We start from the raw sequence: 17594 nt of genomic DNA on the forward strand, positions 1-17594 counted from the left end.
ATATATATACATATATATATTATGTATGTATGTATGTATCTATCTGGCTGCCTGTCTCTGTGTGTGCGTGTGTGTGTGTGTGTGTGTATTTGTGTCTGTGTTTATCCCCCAACACCACTTGACAACCGGTGTTGGTGTATTTATGTCTCTATAACTTAGCGGTTCGGCAAAATACGCCAATAGAATAAGTACCGGGCTTGTAAAAAGTACGTAGTGGGATCGATTCATTCGATTAGGAATTCTTCAAGGCGATACCCCAGCATGACCGCAGTCTAATGACTGAAACAAGAAAAAGAAACAATAAAAGGAAACAAAAATGAAATTCATATATTCACTCTTGGTGAAATCTGAGATGAGAATGGAAAGAGATTATATAATTATGCAAGGTGTTTATTCAGGCACTTTACCGTTTCATTTATTTTTGCCTTTATTCATAATGTCTGAAATTTTTGTTTTTGTAAACAGGTTTCTAGAGTAACTGGACACAAAAGTTTAACACCTTCTGATCACTTAAAGTAAAGTATTTGAAATGCAGAATGAGATAAACGAAGCAACAGTTTCGAGAGCGACTGGTGAGGGTGGGGTGGGGTATTGATTTTTGTCACCGCTAGAAGTATCTATCACATTCGTCTATGAAAAATAACACAATGGCAGAAGAGTGCTTTTCGTCATATAACGTGTAGCTTTGGAAGTATACTTTTGCCACCGTAGGTAATAATCAGGAAATATGGCATACATACAATAATTCTAAGTTAACTTTTATCGAATTTTTTGGTGCTTAAACAAAAGGATGAATTGAATACTAATTTTCAACAGGAAGTTTTATTTTTTACCTTAATTAAAGCAAATTTCTAATTTGTATAACTCCTACCATTTACACCGTCTTCTCCTCCGCTGCCTCTAATTCTTTCTCTCTTATTGTGTGTGTGTGTGTGTATGTGTGTGTGTGTGTGTGTGTGTGTGTAGAATTCTTTTACTTCTTGCCGGCCATTAAGCCTCGTGTGTGCACTTATTCTGATCCGCTTATGATAACTATCTCCCTGTATTTCTCTTTTACTCTCTTTCCCCCTCTCTCTATATGAGGTATCCTATTTGCCGGCGTATAAGACGCACACTCGCATAAGATGTACCCCTACTTAACATGAACATGAAGTGGGAAATACAAATTTTATGTTTCATCGCAGTATCTAACCTGTAATAGCAATTTTTGATGCATTTAAGAATAAAAAAGCGCGTCTTGTATGTCGACATATACGGTAAAGCGTGACTAGAGAAATCAACCAACTAACAAACCAATATTTGCATGCGTTATTGTTACATACTGATATTGAAGTTTATGTCCGTATACATTTATTTAAAACTAGCCTTGAAGCCGCTCTTCGGGCGGCGTTCTGGCTAGCTCGTGCGGAGGACACCTTTGAGGCCTTCGGGATCCATTTTCCATGTTTTTTTTTTTTTTTTTCATTTTATTCTGACGATGAAAATTTGCGACACTTTCACGGAGTTATGTGTTTCCAAACTCACCGTAGTAATTAATTCACTTCATATTTTTAGACTTGAACCCCCATTCGTACTATGCAAGTGAAATGTATGACTATCATAGCTTTCATGATTTTTCCATCACTTCACCATTGCCGAAAAATATCAAAATGAGGTTGAGATAAAATGAATAGGATCCATTTCATCTCAATCTCATTCTATTTTCTATTACAAATCTTTAAGAGGATACTGTAACCGGAACAGGAAACTTAGTTTTCCAATTACAAAATATAAATATCCACACTGCTTCACCTGAAACGTACCTGTTATAACTCTTTATCTCGATTTGAATGTACGTGAAAGTACTTAGGATGCCCAAACATAATTCTGCAAATGTGCTAAGCACTGATGCTGGTCATAGTTTAATCAATAAGCGTAGAAGCGAGGTAAATGCAGTAAAAATAGTGGGGGATGGGGTCAGTGGGGCTTCATTTAAGCGGCCTTTCAGAAATTGAACCTCCTTACGATACTCCCTGGGAGTTCATGGTATGAAATTCATTGTTATTGCTCCGATTTGGTCGCCAATGCCATGTATTTAGTTCAAAAGGCAGTAGAAATAGGTGTGGGGGAGGGAGAGGTCAGTGAGGGCCTCGATTAGGTTTCCCTTAAAAAATAGACCCCTTAGGACATTCCCTGGGATTAGGAGAGTTCTGGTTTGAGTTTCGTTGTCCTTGCACCAGCGGTCTAGGAGGAGTTAACGAACATAAAAATGTAACGGACAGAGAAACATCATTCAAATTTATTTAAAGATTAGGCCCAACAAACTAACTTCAAAGTGAGACTAAATACACACGGATATGATCAGCGTATTTATCTATTAATGACCTGCAAAACATACGATATATTGGTACTCTCAAAAATATAATGATTAATATGAAAAAGATAATACGGGAACATACTTGACATCAGAAATTCCAGTCCAAGTTGTTCAGAAGATGACGTAATTTTCTAAATCCTTTGTGACTGAGTACTATTTCTAGAAATGGTTATTGGGGATAAAACTGAAGTGTGCAAATAGTTGAAACGGTTTTCTCTACACCAAAATCTGTAGATTTGCCTTAGATTTAATCAGAATCCATTAATTGTAGCAACAACTTTATGCTACAAGGAGTAGCCAAAAATAGTATTTCACGTTGTTTGATTGTACAGTGAAGGGAACGAATGCTTAGCAAATATATAGTAATTATATTACATATACAGAAGAATTTATTTTTACTTTTATTCTTGTATATCTTATCTTTTCTTTTACTTGTCTTAGCCATTGGATTGTGATCATGTCGAGGCACTGCCTTGAAGGGTTTTAATTGAACAAATCGACGCTAGTAATTATTTTCTTTTTACCTGAACGTAAACAAACCAATACCAATTGTCAAACAGTGTGGTGGACAAACATAAACACACACCCTTGTATATATATATATATTCATTTAAAATGCAGAGATGCCTATAATAGGACATCTACTCGCTAGAAATAGCAGCAAAAGACTACATACCAGTCTTTTGCTGCTATTTCTAGCGAGTAGATGTCCTATTATAGGCATCTCTGCATTTTAAATGAATAATACATAGTCTATTGACTGTTTTTTTACTCTCGCTAGACCACTGGTGGTAAATAAAATTTCTAAAATTTTCTTTGCTACCCTATAATTTATTGGCTGAAACACATAAATAAATAAATAAATATATATATATATATATATATATATGTATGTAATACACACACACACACACACACACACACACACACACACACATATATATTCCATCCATCAAAGTCACTCACATGACCTTGATCAACACAGGGATATAATAGAAGACACTTGTCCAATGTGCCGCGCAGAGTAACAGAACTTGGAAGCATGCAAACTTCTTATCACACAGCCAAACCCTTGTTTATAGATATAGTGAGTTAATGTTAAGATAAATGTATTATAATCACACACACACACACACACACACACACACACACATACACACACACACACACATACACACACACACACACACACGCACAAAAAAAAAAGAAAAAAGATTACTTTTATTTCACCTGTGGACAATAGAGTTGTTCACTCTTAGTGATGAGGTAATTAGCGTTGAAAGCAGTATAAAAATAATAATGTTTCCAAGTAATTTAAACAGCAGCTCATATGTTAAGTACGGAAGTTTGTCAATACATAATTTATATTAGTCAGCAACGCATGTGTTTTCACAAGGTAACATTGACAATTGTAAAACTTTACACATGACTATTAATACTAGGTTATTTTCAATGTCACACAGAGCGTATAATATCTATGATGAGATTAAAATGATAATCTCGCTATAGTAACAATGAAAATGGATTTTCTTTCGGCAACTGACAGAAATAATCTACTGCTTTGGGTAAGTGTTCAACTAAGAACGTGTCTCGTATTGCGACTAGCTGAATAAAAACTTCTTTCATAGTAGACATTCTGTTGCTGGAACAGATGAAGAATGTGTAACCGTAAGTTATAATGGTTTGTGAACTGTGAGCTGCAATGACCCGTAAGCTATTCATTACAGCCGCTTGTAAAAGTAAGCTGTGTTTTGTGACTGCATTTTAAACTGCAATGACTTGTAAAAGTAATCTAATGTAGTTTAAGCTGCAATGGCTTCTAAGAATAAACCATGTGGGCTTGTAATAACCGTGTAGTTAAGAAGCTCTCTTTTTTACAACCATGTGGTTTCAAGTTCAGTCCCACTTGGTTAAGCGTCTTTTAGCACCACCCGTAACTTAGCGTTTGAACAAAGAGAGCGATAGAATAAATATCATACTTTAAAAAAGAAAATAAGTACTGAGGTCAAGTTGTTCGACTAGAACCCTTTAAGGCGGGACTGAAGCATATCTATAGTCCAATGACTGAAACCGGTAAAAGAAAAATCCGTTCATATTTTCATTATTCACGAAATTTGTCAAAATGGTTAGTCCACGCATGGAAAACGAAGGCTGAGTGAACTATATAAGTCAAAGTAAGTTTTAGTAGCTTATAAGCGATCTGTATAGTTGTTGGTTGCTGTAATGACTGCTATAATGTATTTGGTCTATAGGGCTATTTTGTATAATGTTGGCGAAAATCCCCCACCCAAAACGCTATCTGATGAGCATGTTCAAATGTGAAGTCATTTAGTTTATTGGATGCATGACTATTTGCTAGTCTAGAGAAGATGCAGAGCCGTGTAGGCAGAGCTCCGTAGAGAGACCCCAACGTAGAGAAGCCAAAGCTGCAGAGGCGGAGTTCTGAGCAGAAGCGTCGGTTTCTGGAGAATCTAGAGTCACAGAGGCAGAGCTCTTTTAACTCAACTTGAATTATCATTTCAAGGTCGTAGCCCCATCAATTAACTTCCTTCGTTCTGGTTATCTTCAGAATACTTGCCTCTTCCTCCAGTCCGTGCATGACTGCTGCCACCAGCCATGTCTCTTCGATCTCAGGGGGCACTCTACCGACTCTCACTCTGGCAACACATTTGCCACAGTACATCGGTAGCAGCACCCACTCTTGTGTCCTTATTGGCTCAGTGGAGTCGTTAATAGCATCCTCGTCACTGGAGAACATAACCTCCACTGTGCCGTATTTTCTTCCACGTGTATAGTAGGTGGTTACTCCTCTCACTTCACCTAGACATTCCTCTATTGCCTCTATTGGAACAATCTCTATTTTCTTGGTAGCGGTTGATAACGTCCTGTACACAACCGTCTTCCTTGCTACATTTTTCTCACTTCTTCTGGTGGGGTCAGCTTTAAACTGGCTCCTTCCTTTTGTAACAATTTGTTTCCTTTTTTCCATTCCTTTGTCTCTATTTTTATCTCACGATCTTCAAGGGGTTGATCGTAATACCTTGTGTAGTTGCGGATGCATAACTTGCGACGCGTTCCATTTCTCCTCTTTTCACCACTTCACCCATAATGGGGAAGCAACAATTTTCAAAAACAGGTAGAACGCAGCAACCAAAATTCAACAATTTAACAATTCAACAATTTAAACAATCCAACGAATCTTGGTTCTCCCGCGCGGGGAGACCTACCACAAACATATAATAACAGTATGTAACAATAACAAAGTGTAACGATTCGAAGTTACGTCAAAGGAACTACTACCAACACCCCTCCATAGGGAAGTAGATAGTCCACAGTTCAGTTGGTAAGCCAATACGGAAGTTTGTAGACCAGAAGTGAAAGAGCAAATGGGCTTTTATAATATCCTTCACCTAGAATAGTCCATTGACCGTATTATTCTAAGGTAACAACACGAAAACAAGAAAAAAAGTTCACCGGAGAACATAGCTGAATTGAAACCGTATCAGAAAACGCTATTGACTAGTAATTTCTATTAAAAAAGAAAGGGTTTAAAAAAAAACAAAAACTTCCTTTACCTTAAACAATTATGAAGGTTTTGATATCTACTGTCGCCACACTAGAATTAGAAAAAATTACTAACGTCATGCTGCTGCAGCAAATTCTAAGACCAGTGAGTCGGTGTATTGTCGGAAGTCATTCAAATAAATCATAAAATAAAATAAATGGTTGCGTGTTCATATCATTCGTACATCATTATGCAGTCACCCCTTTTGGGTATAATTGGTTCTATACAAATTAAAGTTTATTCAATATTTGAAAATGAAAGTAACTGAAACATCAGAAGTTTATTATAGATTAGAAGTACTCCATCGAATATATTTTTGACAATTCATTCTTGTGAAACCTTTCATTATTCAAACTATATTTACAATAAAAATTTCGGAAAAATACCAAGGGACACGCTCTGTATGAAAACTAAGTCTTCATAAATTAAGTGGTATAATACGCCTAAAATAAAAACTAAACTAAAATTACATCCATAGCGTGTAGATAGTCATTAGGAGAGTTTAATTATCAATCTTCTCAAGAAAAGTAAAAAAGACAATTCAATCCATCAAAATTAATTAGAAATAAAAGGTGATCAATGCAAAGGGGCAATGAGTTTGATCATATTAGTATAGTGATACCTTATGGCATGTTTCATGCTTACCAAACCTTCTCAGCTGTTCTTAGTGAAATATAGTGTTTATCAGTATTGTCAGGCACAAATGACATTGTTTTGAATTAAAAATTCGGTGTTGCTTACCCTTCATATGCATTCACAATAACTAAATTCAACACCACAAAGGAGCGAAATATCGATGAGTTTTACATACTCTTAGCTACTTTTTGGAGTAATCCGTATCATCCATTACATTTATCTGCAATAAAACTCAAGCCCCTCTGATCTTATTCTTCTGTCTTAAAAATCTCCAGAACAAAAGAAAACGAAATGCACAATGGATAACGTAGTCTTAGATATATTATGCCTGAAAAAGACGGAATGTTAATAGCTTGAATTTCTTTGATCATCTGCTTGCTTAGTCAGAGCTGACTTGGAACTTAACAACAGCAATAACTAAATGAATAGAGTCATTAAGTGCCCTGTTTGACGCCATATCGATTCTGTCGTCTGCTGCTCTCAGAAATTATATAAAATGTATTATATCTCTTCTTTACAATAAAACTTATTTTCACTTTCTCTTTGATCAACTTCTGACCCTTATGCATCATTTTCGTTTGATAGCGAGCGACGAATCACTAAATATTGCATGGATTAGTCATAAGCTTTCATTAGAAGCAGCTCAAAGATGTGTTAGCCAGGATATAGGGTATGCTAAAAAGAAAGGAGCTTTTCAACAGACACACGTTTTAGACTTATACACCAGATACAATAAATCTCTTATAGGCTTAACTGTCTATTCTAAAAGTTCGGTTTTATTATACTCAGTTCGGTATCTATCTTAAAATATGTTTATGTATTCAAATTTTCTTTATGACGTTGCTGATACATACATACATACATACATTTGTGTGTGTATGCTTGTGTGTGTGTGTGTGTGTGTGTGTGTGTGTGTGTGTGTGTGTGTGTGTGTGTGTGTGTGTGTGTGTGTGTGCATTAGTAACATTGCAAATAATGAAAAGGAAGAGCGTGTCTAACAATGTAAAGATGGAAAGTTAAGTAACCTTTATATATTTCAAGTACAAAGGCCCATTTTCAGATGTGAACGGTTGTGAAATGTAAGTTTATACAGATCCTGCCATGCTGATTGCCGATATGTATTACACATGCATACACACAACATATACATACACACATACATACATATATACGTACGTATGTATGTATGTATGCGCACATTAATCTGATGAGTATGTTTGATTCGAACATAAAAATACTTCTTGAAAAGACCTCCATTTCAATAGTCAGACCTAAGTGGTAATAACGAATGTAAAGATAGAGAGATGAATGGATGCGATGGAGACAATAGAGTATATTGTGAACTTTATTTTAAGACTGAGTACTATTTTCATGTCGTATCTGTCAAAGAAATTGGTTTGTGTTAGCAGAGGGAACTAACAATGAATATTGTTTTTATAATTTTGCATAGAGATGAATGTTATTAGAGTGCTATTGTTACTTTGAGATTTGAATGCATTAACTACTCTAAATGAAATCTGCGACGAAAAAAACACAACAAAAAATAAAAAATAAAGTATTAGTTCACTTAAATATACAAAAACAAAAGAAGCTTTTCTGGGATTATGCAGATAAATTTATAAAATTTTAAAAGTTGTGTAGAAATTTGTTATCCATATTTCAGAAAGTATATTTTTTTATAGTTATTTCTTTAGTTTTTAAAATCAATATAACATTATATTTGTATTGTAGTATAATGCAACAATCAGCAGAGTAGACCAGCTTCTTTGAACTTTTCATGTTTAATCGTAAAGAGCTTGCAGAACTCTTGGTTCAGGCCAATATCAGTAAAGCTTAATTTTTGGGCTGCCATCATAATTTACTGAAAGAAAACGAATTCTGTTTATAAATAAAGATGTATTTGCTGTGAAGTAAGCAAACAACTAAGCAATATTTCTATTTTTTGAGGTTGTGGCAAATAATGTTTCATACGAGAAACCAGGTATCCATTATACCCGGGTTTTATAAAATTAACGTTACTCAATTCGAAGGCGGCGAGGTGACAGAATGGTTAGCACGCCTGGCAAAGTGCTCAGCGACATTTCGCCCATCTTCACATTCTGAGTTCAAATTCCGCGAAGGCCGACTTTGCCTCTCATTTTTCGGAGTCGGTAAAATACTGGGGTCGATGTAATCGACTAGCCCCTACTCCAAAATTTCAGGCCTTGTGCCTGTAGCAGAAAGTAATATTACTCAGTTCGACAAGAGAGATAACAGAATTTAATTAATGCGACTGACTCTGGAGAGTTGGTTATAACTATGGATTTTTATATCTTCGCATGGAAGATTATATTTTAGGAACAGAGAAGAAAAAAAATTCATATGAAATGATATGTTGTGTGAATTAGAAGCCACAATCTATTTTTTTACTTGTTTATAAGCTGGAAGACAGCCATTTGTTTAGTTCAGAATTCATTTATGTAGAAGTGCAAAATAAAATTGTCAATTTTTAATGTCTGGATTTTAAAATTAATAGTTAATTTACTTTTTAATTACTTGACCAATAATCCTCTCTTTAGAGATGAAATATGTTTTAAATATTTACATAAACACTACGTTTAGATTCGTTTGACCTATAATCAAAAGTGTTACTCTGTTTCTATACATACTTCCTGACTTGATCAAATAAGATACCTATATTTTGAAGACAAAACTCCCGAATCCGGCAATATGTTCATATCCAGGAATAGTTCACTAGCAAACATCAAAACTCAAACCGACCGAAACGTAGATATTATAGCGATATGACAGTGCATTTTGAACTATTGCATTCATATTTTCCAGCTTCGGACCACGGCTGTCATAAAAGTAAACCAATTTCAAGGGACCAATTTGATCGCTTGGTGGGCTGAAATCATACCGCCAAGTTATTTACAGAATGTACTGGAGCTTTTTGCTGACGCTATATAAAAGGTGAGCAAATTTCTGAAAAGAGAGCTATTAGATTCTACGGGAGGTAATCATTTTACCTTCAAATGTTGATAACGGTTAAAGACATCATGTAGAATTATATTGGTAAATCGTGCGAAAAGTCGTTCTTATTTTCTTATCTTAAACTGTCCTCGCTATATATGAATCACTGTAATATTATACATCAACTTGTTTCAGTGACTAAATGTTCTTTTATTTGTTAATTCTGAAATACTGTTATTTATTCAACTGCTGTAAAAATCTATACATTACGTTCCCAGTTAAATAAATAGAATAAAAAATTTCATCGATTATTTAATAACTACTTAACATCCACACTAAAATATAAATATTGAAGACGTGTTTCATCTCTAAATTATAACTGTTAACAATAATTCATCCCAGACATCTTGTCGCTCAGTCATCTCTTAGTTTTCAAAATAATATAATACTTTTGACTGATTATTTTTGATGGAAAATATATCTCACCAGAGAAAGACAAGCGGAGCATGCCAATTATATCCACACCAATAAATGTTAAATAATCTTAAATGAGTTAAAATGAAGTGAACTTAACCTGAAAGAAGGACCAACTCATCTAGATAATTAATATTACATTAGATGCAATCTTGTTAATGACAATTACAATTTGGGAAAGAATTCTAAAAACGAAATATCATTTAATAAGAAATAATGATTCGTGTTCATAGGAACAAAAGAATAATTTTGGGAGGAGGCAACAGTCGATAATATCAACCTTAGTGTTTGAATTATTTTATCCCCACCACCACCATCAAAGAATGAAAAGAAAAGCCGACCTTAATGGGGTTGAAACTCAGAACATAAAGAGCCAAAACGTAAAACAGCTTTAACGATTCTGCCAACCTCCGCTCTAGACAGGAAATACTAAACTATTCTAGAAAGCTTTCGAAAGATGATAGTATTTAGACTAAGTTGTTGGAAGATAATTTTACAACAGAAAGAAAGCTAAAATAAAAAAAGCTAAAACTTATCAAAGAATCTCATTATGTCTTCCAATTATTGTTATGTTCTTTGTAGTTTAATTGAGGAGATGGCCACAGATTCCAGAGTGAAATTTTAATGATCAAAAAACATATTTAAAGCTCTGGAAAATCTGTCACACTTCAAAGATTATAATCCAGTGAAAAACAATCAATAACAAAGACAGTTAATCCCAAACATGGAGCTCAAAACGAGAAATTTAATCAAATTAACAATAAAATTAATGTTTCTACAAACAAGATGGTCAACACAACTTCAATTTATTTGAAGAAAGAACAGAAATCTGCTTAACAAAGCGATCTTTTCCTCTCCCTCAAGAGCTGAGATGATAAAGAAATACATTTTGCATCTCTGGTTACTCTCTTGAGGAAAACAAAATATAGATTGAAGTTGTAAACTGTAATATTTCAAAGGAAAAAAACTAACTATATCATTATTAAGAACATTAAAGTCGTTTCTAACATTTTCTCAAATATTTCTTTTTGTTCTTTAATGCTTGTTTATTTTTCAGTTTTAGACAGAAATAAGTTCTGTCTGAAATGACAACATTGTCGCAGTTGGGTTAAGTCATGTTTTTAGGGAAATGTATTAATGTGCTGAGCAGAAAATAATTCGCAGACAGTAAATGAGCATGAAGAGTTGTTCTGATTTAATCAAGTATGTTCTAACAGTAGGCGGCTAAGTAGCGAAGTCGTTGGTGCATCGGTCAGATCACTTTGCCGTAATCGTTCTGGCAATCATCGCTTTGAATTCAAGTCCTTTTAAAGACAACTTTGCTTTTCATTCTTTGGTCGATGAATAAAGTACCAGTTCTGTAGTAGGATAATTTTTCTCTTTCTTTTTTTCCATTTATCTTTTTTGGAGAAATCTCTTGTGTTCAGATCTGGAGAAAAATTGTCTCTGCCAAGTCTAGAATTGCTGAAGACGCTGTGTATCATGACAGCGCACCTACAATACACTCAATGAGGTTCCAAGACAAGGTGATTCTACACTAGATATTTGTAATCGTGTGTCGTTGTGAAAAATCATGGTTGACCAAAAGTAGAGAACAGGTGAATGCTAGAAGAGGTGAAAGCTTCTTTGGCAAGGTAACTTTAAAACATGGAAAAGTAGCTTTTAATCCACACTGTTTGTTTTGGGGTAAGAGCAATCGTGAAACTGATTTGTGAAGCAACATAAAGAAAAATAAAAGTACCATCTAGCTTGTGGGTAGCAAATGAAATGAAAGGACTTATTCACATAGCAAAAAAGATAGAGTAAGGCCATACGTTTGTACTAGAATAAGAGTCTGTTCTTGTAGAAGAATATCTTCCGAAGGATATCATAGTAATTGACAGCTCACATTTTCGAGTAGATGGCTTCATATACCACAAGCTTGTTATATGTATAGTCAACTTAGACAGGGTGTTTATAGTACTAAATTCGGTGTTGCCTTTTATTCCTAATGGGTCAATATTTCAAATTCTGCAACAAACTTGGATCGATTATATTCTTCCCTACAAACTTTAGCCTCGTTCTTAGACAAACTAAATACATACCAAACCATTGAATCTTTCTCTCTCTCTACAAGGACCTACCCTGATATTTGGAAACATACTACAGTAACTACAGTGCGTTCCATTCCTAGGAAGGCTGTACCGTCGCAGAAAACAGGCCTTTTGGATTCGCTTGCGCAATAACGTTAGCTAATTAGCTTTAGGCCATCTCTGAATTCTATTTTAAAACCTAATAGTGTAAAAATAGATGTTTTGTTGCTGAGATTTAATGAAGATACTGTTAGTGAGATATGTCATCCGTCTCAATCAGTTGTTCAGAATTATAAACAAAGTGGAACAGGATATTGTTTTGCCATGACATATATCATTGACGTAAGTGAAACGATTCTAGTCACTGTAATTTCTATACTGTAACTAGGAAAATGTAATAATGCAATACATCATTGATTAACGGATTCATCTAAAGAGACAATATTATTCTCCGTTGCTCATTACCCGGGTCAGCAAAACATTAAAGCGGACGTGTGCATTATTTAGTGCTGCTGTAACTGGATACTGTGACAAGTTAATAATCCCAATAATAAAACTATTGCCTATCACGTATAATTACTGTCGACAATATAAAAAAAAACAAACAAAAAACATGGGTATATGATTAGTGAAAGGAATACAAAAAGATTTATAAGGTTTTTAGTAACAGATAGGAAAGTTGTATTTTAAGTCAACCATGAAAGTGAACAGTGACATTGGAACGAATGGGAAGAGATGTGTTGTTATTACGCTCATTCATGTGTTTCTTGTCATTCGATCAACACATATAGCTTTGAAAGGTGGCACTTCTCACCTGTTATATGCCATATTAACAAAGAAAAACTACGAAGTCTAATTACAGTCTAATTTCAGTTAGACGACCTGAAGAACCAATGAAGAATCCTTCCACGTACTGGAAATAGCAGATAGCTCTCCTTCAAATCACACCATATCGTTATAAACAATGAATGAAGCTGCTCATAGCTAGGACTCTGTTGATCAAGGACCCACTCAATCAAGGTCGGCCTTGTGTTAAACAACAATGATTACAGTTAGAAAAGGACTTGAAAAAATTACTTGATTTCTTTAAATGGTTTTCTTAGGAGTGAAGAGAATAAACACACCATTTTTAGCGGCCTTCCAAAATTGTTGAGAAGGACGGGTGCAAAAAATAGAGGGGTAAGACGGGGATCCGAGAAAGGAGGACGCTCTGACAAGGAATGATTTGACAAAGTTGCTAGTTATGGGCCTTGGTGGAGAGACAATAATGGATGATGAGGTGGAGAGACGAGTGCATTAGAAAACATCAATTGAGATGGTTTACAACAATTTAGTTTCAAGAAGAGAACATTGTAGTAGTGGTAGAAAGTAGACTGTGAGAAAACAGTGTGAGAGTGGAATAAAGGGTTGAAATATAATAGTGAAAGATTCCATGTCAACCACTCGGCAGATTTCTGTTCTAGACGTTTCTATGTGTAGCATACGGGGAATAATATTTTATTGTAGGTCTCATTGATGGTTTGTAGATATTATGACCAAAAATATGGTACAAGTAAAACCAAAGGCCTTTATTTCTTGAGACGTTGAGAGGTCTCTTGTGGCTTCTATTAACTTTACATACTATGGAGAGTCGTGAAGACTAGAAAAAGAAGGTGATGAACAGCTGTTTCTTAAATGATTTCTAGTTCAAACCTTTACATGCAGCCACAAAAGTAGATCGGACATGTAAAGGCTGGTGATTCTGTATGTATCTTGCTCGTGGATTTTCAATGAGAAGAGAGAAATTCTTTTCAGTAACTTTTTTGCATCTAGTTTTATTGAAGGTTTTTCTCACCGCTTCTTAATCTCCTTGACACAAATTGTCCCCATATAATCCTATCCGTTGATGCTAAAAGGAAAAGAATACACACAATAAATACACATAAACGTAAGGATAAAATTGTAAGGGATGAGCTGAGGTAAAAACTACGCTTTTTGCATGAAAAATTGCAAGTTACCCGATCCTCCCTTCCTGATCATAGAACAAGTTCATTAACTTAAACAATAATGTAATGAAGCTAAACTGTAATACTGTTACAGCACCAAAAATATTGCAAAAAATTTCGATCGAGAAATGACAGTATATTATGGTATTTTTGATATTTACATATAATTTTACACCAACAAAAAAGTTCAAAGAAAAATTTCATTTCTAACATCTCCAATATAATGGAGTCAATCATTAACAATGACGTTCTCCAGCATTTTAGAATTATCTTTCCCTACCTCTCTCTCTCCTCAGCAAATGCCAGTTCGGCTTCTACTGAGCCAGATCCGCTAGAAATTTCACTCACCAGTGGGTTCTGATTTGTATTGAACGGGTTCCGTACGTGAAGATACTAAAACAAAATTGTCAGCCCCAGGAAGAATAAGCAATCTCTTCTCATTTAAAATCTTGTACATGCAGAGTCTAGAGGAATGAAATCTCGGAATGTCTGCAAGGCACTTCGGGGTAAGTGCGCTTTCGCTTTTGAAGTTCAGTGAAAGCAATGTTGTTGCTCTAGATATTAGTAAAGCCTTTAATCATGTCTGGCATGTAATTCTGTCATAACTTCCTGCCTACTGGCTTCACCCATCTCTCATCTCTTGGCTCGGAAGCTTCCGGTTCATATGCACCATTACAGCATGTGTTGGCTAAGCTCTTTCTGCTCTTCTCTCAAGCAGCTCCAATGTTCCCCAGGGGTTTGGTTTTGTCCTCCACTTTCTTCCTTCTCTACATCAATGGCCTATTTGCCACCTCGTTTAAACAACACCCACTCTTATGCAGACAACTCGACCCTTCATTTCTCTCTAATCTGATCATGCTCCGTTCACAAGGAACCTACATCTACACTTGATTCATAATCGAAATCCTCGAGGGCATCCTCCTGCGGAGCCATGCAAATTTTGTCTCTTTAAACAACAAAAACTAAAACACTACTTATATCAAGAAGAAAACATCACCACACCATGCCCACACTAATCCTTAGCGGCACTAATGCTGGACCTCACAATCACTGAGGATCTCTACTGGTGAAAGCACATCTTTCGTATAGCTAGAACTGCTTCCCAAAGACAAACCTTTCTCTTTAAGGCTAGAAAATATTCCAGTCCTCAACAGCTGCTGAAAATCTACAATGCCAAAGTGAGCCCCGCAGTGAGATATTTCTTTCACATTCGGGATGCTGCTGCCGCTACGCGCCGCACACATTGTCCTGGAGTGGAATCAAAGAACAGCCAGTCAATCAGTTTGCATTCAATAACTAAGAGACACGCGCCAGCCTCTGGTTCATTATTTCGCTTTTCTATCTCCGTTATAATGGCCTCTGCTCCTCGGAGATACTGGTCACATACCTCCACTACTCAGGCACTCACATCTGTACGTCTCTCTACGTCTCGTCTCCCTTGCTTTATTCTCTCTCCGGTTCCACACTAACCTCTATTCTAAATCTTTCCACATAACATCAGCTGTTTTGCATCTCCCGCTCATGTATTTGCTGCAAATGTTGACCTGCAATAGTTTAAACATTAACTGCTTCAATCTCACCAGTTTTAGAGAAGGGCACGCGCACTGCCCTTTCTCAAGACTGATACACACAAAAAATCCAGACGTGTGTATATATATGTGTCTACCTACACACACGTACACTTATATAGACATATAAACACTGAAAATACGTTTCATCCTACTTGTTAATATGTGTGTATAATATATTGGGTTGGCCAAAGCGTCCGTTCGGTTTTAAGTAAAATAAGACACAAGTTTTAAGCACAAAGCAATTTATTCCATCAATGGTATAATTCCCTTTGTTCCATTACGTTCTGACATCTTGTGGGCAGATTCATTATTCCCCCGCTTGAAGAATTTTCTGTCTTTTCTAGCGAAAAACTCTTCAGGGAGAATTTTTACACTTTTTTCAGAGTTGAAAGTCTGCCCATTCAATAAATTTTGAAGAGACCGAAATAGGTGGAAATCTAAAGGCGCAAAGGTGGACGAATATGGAGGGTAAGGCAAATCTTCCCAGGTAAGCCCCAATAACATCTGCTGCGTTTGCAAAGATGGGTGAGGTTTAGCATTGTCGTGTTGAAAAATAATGCCCTTATGATTAGCAATTGCTGGAGACTTCTGGCTGCGTTTAATTTGTCCAGCTGATCACAGTACACATCTAAAAAGATGGTTCTGATCGTGAGAAGAAGCTCGTAAAAGCCAACACACTCAATCCCACCAAATTGAAAGTATAAACTTCGTATGAAATCTTGCTTTGGAGATTTTTGTGGTGGTTTATCCTGCTACCCCCATGATCGTTTGCGCTTCATATTGCTAAAGACGATCTATTTTTCGTTCTCTGCCACCATTCTCTTTGAAAAAGAATCGCAGACAGAAAACCGTTGGGTGAGATTAGCTTCATTCAGTTGAGGTGGGACCCAAACTTCGAGCCTACTGACGTACACAAGTTGAATCAACGGTTTTCAGCACTCAATTTGGAATTTGGGGAATGAATATCTGCGATCATCCCGTTCGTATAATGGAGACTACTGTCGCTGTTAATCTCAATTTGCCGGTCAGATTGAGGTGCATCTTGAGCAGAAATATTTCCCGATTGAAACCATGAAAACCATTTCTGACACACACGTTCCGCAACGGCATCCTTACCGTACACAGCACATATCTTCCTGAAGGTTTTCACCGTTCTTTTTTTTTAATAAAAAGAAAAGTACGAGATATCAATGATGTTCGTTCTGATTCTCCATTTTGCGGTTGATCCCAAGCACACAAAATACAACTTGTCTCATGGCAATTCACATCGAACTACATTGAAGTGCTTAGTATCTAGCAAGTGCGCATGTGAAAAGAACATATTGAAGTTAGCTACTTATAAGAGTGCTTAAAGTTTAGCGTCGACAAAAGCCGAACGGCCAACCCAGTATATTTATGCAAATATAAGAAAGACGAAACAATGTGAAAAGTTAAGGAAACTATTATCTAAGGTACTTATCCTCTGATTTAAGTTTAAGAAATTGTTGCTAAGGAAACGCACTTCAGCGACACATTAGGTGTCACGGATATATTTGTAGAGAAACATTCTGCGAAACAAAATTCACAAACATAGAATAAATGAGTTATGCACAGGTTAACATTAAGATTAAATTTGCGAACCCGGGAAAGATTGCTGGGAGCCCGAATTTGATTTGGTCTCGTACCACCAGCGTTTATCCAGAAGAATGTCACGATCAAATCTGTTACCAAGTTCAAGTGCAATAACATTGCTTTCATTGAATGTCTTGGGTTAGAGCTGACTGTGACACAGGAGAGCAGATCTTCAGTAATTCAGTGATTGAGTTATTGAGGAGTGAGAAAGAAAAAGAGAGAGAGAAAGAAAGAGAGAGAAAGAGAGAGGGAGAGAGAGAGAGAGAGAGAGAGAGAGAGAGAGAGAGAGAGAGAGAGAGAGAGAGAGAGAGAGAGAGAGAGAGAGAGAGGAGAAAGAGGTTCAAACTATTGGAGAAAGTATTTATTAATGTT

At 35.9% G+C, this 17594-nt stretch overlaps 1 long non-coding RNA gene across 1 annotated transcript; it reads left to right on the top strand.

Annotated features, from left to right (window-relative positions):
- The first annotated feature begins 7540 nt into the window (after positions 1–7540).
- On the top strand, positions 7541–10945 carry LOC106875117 (uncharacterized). The gene is made up of 3 exons (XR_001410083.1): positions 7541–7636; positions 9381–9509; positions 10566–10945. It is a non-coding gene; the product is annotated as an uncharacterized LOC106875117 (long non-coding RNA).
- Positions 10946–17594: the final 6649 nt, after the last annotated feature.

Source organism: Octopus bimaculoides, chromosome 9 (assembly GCF_001194135.2).
Source record: "Octopus bimaculoides isolate UCB-OBI-ISO-001 chromosome 9, ASM119413v2, whole genome shotgun sequence".
Taxonomy (NCBI): domain Eukaryota; kingdom Metazoa; phylum Mollusca; class Cephalopoda; order Octopoda; family Octopodidae; genus Octopus; species Octopus bimaculoides.